This window comes from Vigna angularis, chromosome 4 (genome assembly GCF_016808095.1).
Source record: "Vigna angularis cultivar LongXiaoDou No.4 chromosome 4, ASM1680809v1, whole genome shotgun sequence".
Lineage (NCBI taxonomy): Eukaryota > Viridiplantae > Streptophyta > Magnoliopsida > Fabales > Fabaceae > Vigna > Vigna angularis.
In genome coordinates, this window is record NC_068973.1 from 23,018,476 (window position 1) to 23,023,319 (window position 4,844).

Consider the following 4,844-nt stretch of genomic DNA (forward strand, 5'->3'; position numbering starts at 1 on the left):
CCAAGAAATCAATTTCACTTATTCCCAACTTTCCATTGCATTGAGCTTTTCTTTTTTTCTTTTCTTTTATTTTTTCTTTTGCTTTCATTTGCTAAATACATAGCTCAATGGTTATTGTTTTCATTTTCTTTTTCCCAACAACCCCAAACTTGAACCTTTATCAATACCACACAAAATATTCTCAACTTAAATCAAGGTAAATATTTTCAACAAAGGGTTTTATTTCATGATTTAAGGCTCAAGGTTCAAAGGATAGAACACATTGTGTTCTTTTAGTTGGACTAAAATCATGCATTGGCTAAAAAGGGATAACAACAGATGGCCTTGATCATATGACACATGCAAGCAAACGATTCAATCATAGAAACCTGGGAAAAATCATTCATGCTTTCAACGGAACAACAATCATTCACAACACAAACTCTGGAGCTCAAAACCTCACATACAAGCTAATTCAAAGTTCCAGATAATTCAGATAAACATCTTGCTCAACATCATAATCATAGTCATAACATCATGCATCTGTTCACACATCTTATGAGCAACCACCTCATATCTGATAACAGTTGAAAAACTGTTATTTTTATGCTTAAAATTGATACCAAAAGCAAACTTTAAGACTTAGAAACTAGCTTGAACTCATATTTTTGCTTTAGTTTTGTGAATAAGAGAGTTAAAGGTGAATTTAATGGTTTTGTGCAAGATTCCCTTGATTTTGTAGGCTAATTGAATGATTTGAAAGAAGAATTGAAGTACCGAGAGATTGGAATGCTGAAAAGTCAACCAGTCAACCAGAAAAGTCAACCAGTCAACCAGAATGCTGAAAAGTCAACCAGTATGCAGAAAAAGTTGCGACCGAGTGGCGCTGAGCGGTAATTTTGCGCTGAGCGGCATTTTTCAGGTGCCGAAATCACCGCTAAGGGGCAAAACAGCAGTTGGGGGGCAAAATGGATCATGCGCTAGAACCGCTCACGGTAAAATACTGCTGAGCGCCATTCTAAATGGGCTTGGACCGGTTTTCTGTTACTTTTATGGGCTTGGGCCTAATTTTCTGTATTTTTTAGAATAGTATATAAGCTTTAGGACGTCCTACGGTTTGTATCTTTGGCTGAGACGAAGCAAACACACACCTTTCCACCCCTTGGAGGAAGATTTTGGATGCTTAGGCTACCTTCTCATCTTTCTAGGGTTCTATCTTTCATTCTTTCATTATTGTTCATCTAGATTCACCATGAATATGGTGAACTAAACCTTGTATTATTGTTGGGGAATCAATGTAGTCTTGTGAAACTCTCATATATGGAATTTGTGTTTTAACATCTTATATTAAGATACATGCTTTCTTTCATCATTAGTTAGGGTTTTTCCTCCTTGCTTAAAGCTTGCATTGTTTAACTCATTCAATGCCATGATTATTGATTTTGTCGATATGGGAACGTACGGGGAAATCTAGATCCGGGGAATTTCTCCCAATAGCATATTGCCTAGACATAGGAATATGAAGGTTGGTTGCCGTTAAGCTTCTGCACGTCAGAATTTATTATTAGGGATGCTAGGAATTGTATGAACTCGTAATTAAGGATATGCCTTCTTGCAAGGTGATTTAGAGAGTGACATTAACATTGATGAAAAGAATGATGAATTCCTAAAGTATATGAGAGTGGATAAGACAAAATTGATTACCCCAACAACATACTCATCCATGTAATACATTAAAGTGTTTGATTTCCTCTTTTCCATTGATAAAATTCATGCATACATGTTTAATTATTGTCTTTTGCATTTAAAACCTACAATCAATTGTTCACAAGTCTTAAATAATCAACAAATCATATAACTAACTAGGCCGTGAGTCCTTTGGGAGAACAATACTTGGTCTTACCGAGTTTATTACTTGATACGATTCGGTCACACTTGCCGAGGGTTAAACAAGTTTTTGGAGCCGTTTTTCGGTGTTCATAAATTTGTCATCAATATCAGCATCTTATGCACCATCTCAACATCAATCAATTATAAGAGCATCATCAAGCAAAAATCATCACAACACAACATCATCAAACCGTTGCATCAGATATAAGTTTTAGCCAAGTACATCACAACCTATTCTAAAAATAGAAGCAAATATAGTTCAACAAAACAAAACAAAGATAAGAAAAATCCTACTCTACTGTCAATAGCATTCATCAGTAAATGCTATCCTCAATCTTGACTATCATCTTAGTGTTCCTCCTCTTCTTCATCATCTTCCTTTTCCTCTTCTTCATCATCTTCATGATCATCATCTTCATCATCCTCCTCCATGGCTGAAGCGTCAGCTGCTCCAGCTCCACTAGCCTGTGCTTGATCCTTTGCCCAGCGAGCGTACGTTCGTCGCCCAACGAAAAATCACTTACGGCCCTTCTCTTTAAAAACGCGATCCAGAGGCAGAAATGAAGAGGCTAGAGGGGAGGAGACCAGAGGACGCTGCAGAGCTTGTTTTGGGTGCTTCCAAGGTGGAAAATCACCAATTTCCACCGTCCAATCCATGCTTTATAGCTTCTATGATGTATATGTGTAGCTAGAACTCCATTTCGCTGGGGTTGAGAATACATTTCTGAAACTCTTTGTAATTTCTATATTAATGCATGATCTTGTATGAATTTTGTGTTCTATCTTTATTATTCATGCCTATGATGAGAATCTGAGCTATTTGAACGGTTAAATCATTGAGAAATGTATGAGACCGCGGACCTAGGATAGAACTGCTAAAGGATTTCGAGTCCTAGACATAGGAGGAAATTTTTAGTCATCTGTGACATTGTGATTAAGGCAAATCTGATAACTGAATTATCTAAGAGATTAGTAATTTAGTTTGAATGATTCTGAACTGTCATCTGAGAGATCAAGACTGCATGCGCCTAGGATGTTGATGCTTAATTTTGAGGAATTGTGTTAGTAGAAAAATTACTTGAGTGATGAACTTGAAAATCAACCCAGTGAACTTTAATTCATCTGTTTTCACCACTTTATTTTACATATCTATATGCTAATCTTAAGTTTGCTACAAAATTACGTTTATTATTCGCTAAATTAGTAAACTTTAATCAATCTGTGAATCAAAACAAATCTCTTGGGAAACGATTTCCGGACTTACCGGTTTATTACTTGAACGATCCGGTGCGCTTGCCGAGGTGCGCTTGCCGAGGTCTCAACAAGTTTTTGGCACCGTTGCCGAGGATTTGTTTTTGTTTTCGTTGATTGTTTGTTGTTTATCTGGTTTAGTTGATTTTTGCTATCTTTTGTTTAAGTGTTTATTGTGATTGTATTTGAATTCTTGTGCATAATTGTTATCATCTGTAGAAATTGTGTCGTTTTGGATTGTTTCTTTTTTGTTTGTGTTTTGTATGAGAAGCAGAGAACAGGTTGAAAATCTACTTTTTGATTCGGAAATTGAAAGAACTGCTCGAAGGAACAACAGTAGAAGAAGGAGACAAAGTAGAGAATCCAGAGAATCCTCTGTTATCTCTGAAGAAATTCTGGACTTTTCATCAGGGCAAGAAAAAGAAGAAATGGAAGATAATCGCACTGGAGAAGGTTCTGGGCAAGGAAGACGTACTCTTGCAGATTATAATACTTTCTCAGGACCTCTGCACTTCAACAGTATTGCAAGACCAGTGGTGAATGCTGCTAACATGGAGATGAAGCCAACTCTTATTCATCTGGTGCAGAACAATCAATTTCATGGATTATCCCACGAGAATCCATACACTCACTTGGCTACTTTCATCGAGATCTGTAATACAGTGAGGATTCATCAGGTTCCAGATGAAGCAATCCGACTCAGCTTATTTCCATTCTCATTGGCTGGTAATGCAAAAATGTGGTTGAATTCCTTTCCAGAGAATAGTCTGACAGTCTGGGATGATGTGGTTGCTAAATTTCTAAATAAGTTCTTCCCTCAGTCCAAAGTCAATAAGGGAAAGCAGGAGATCTCTTCTTTCCAACAAGATGCTGATGAAACTCTAGGTCAAGCATGGGATAGATTCAAAGGCCTACTGAGAAAAACCCCTACTCATGGATTTGATGAGCCTACAATGTTAAATCTGTTTCTTGGAGGGCTGAAATCCCAAACAAAGTTAATGTTAGATGCATCAGCTGGAGGTAGTATCAGATGGAAGACGCCTGAAGAAGCACATGATCTGATTGAAAATATGGCTGCAAATGATAATGAAGTTCAAAGTGAAAGAGCCCAATTTCAACAAAAAGGTGTTCTTCAATTGCAATCTCAAGATGCTTTACTAGCTCAGAACAAGATTATGACTCAGCAACTTGAGACATTAATGAAGAAGTTATCTCAGCTACCTAAAGAACTGCAGAATGTTTCTCAATTTCAACATCAGATGGTTTAAAGTTGTCAACTGTGCGGAGGAGATCATAATAATGGTCAATGTGTAGTTCAAAGCATGTCTCATGAAGAAGTACATTATATGGGAAATCCAGGTCTTCAGACAAATTATGATCAACGTTAGAGTTTTAATCAAGGATGGAGACCTCATCCGAGTATGGGACAAGCTGTTCCTTTCAACAGACCACCTCCACAGAACTTTCAGCAACAACCTACTCTGACAGACAGAACTTCAAAACTGGAAGAAACTCTTCAGCAGTTTATGCAGGTATCAATCTCCAACCATAAAAGTACAGAAGCCTCACTTCGGAATTTGGAGATTCAGGTGGGTCAATTAGCTAAGAAGTTGGAAGAAAAACCAGAGAAGGATTTTGGGGCAAACACTGAAGTAAATCCAAAGGAAGAGTGTAAAGTTATTACTACAAGATCAGGAAGAACTCTGGAAGAAAGAGAGAATGAG

At 37.3% G+C, this 4,844-nt stretch overlaps 1 non-coding gene across 1 annotated transcript; it reads right to left on the minus strand.

Moving 5' to 3' along the window:
* Window positions 1-3,957: 3,957 nt before the first annotated feature.
* LOC128196413 (small nucleolar RNA R71) lies at window positions 3,958-4,060 on the minus strand. The gene has a single exon (XR_008248697.1). It is a non-coding gene; the product is annotated as a small nucleolar RNA R71 (small nucleolar RNA).
* Window positions 4,061-4,844: the final 784 nt, after the last annotated feature.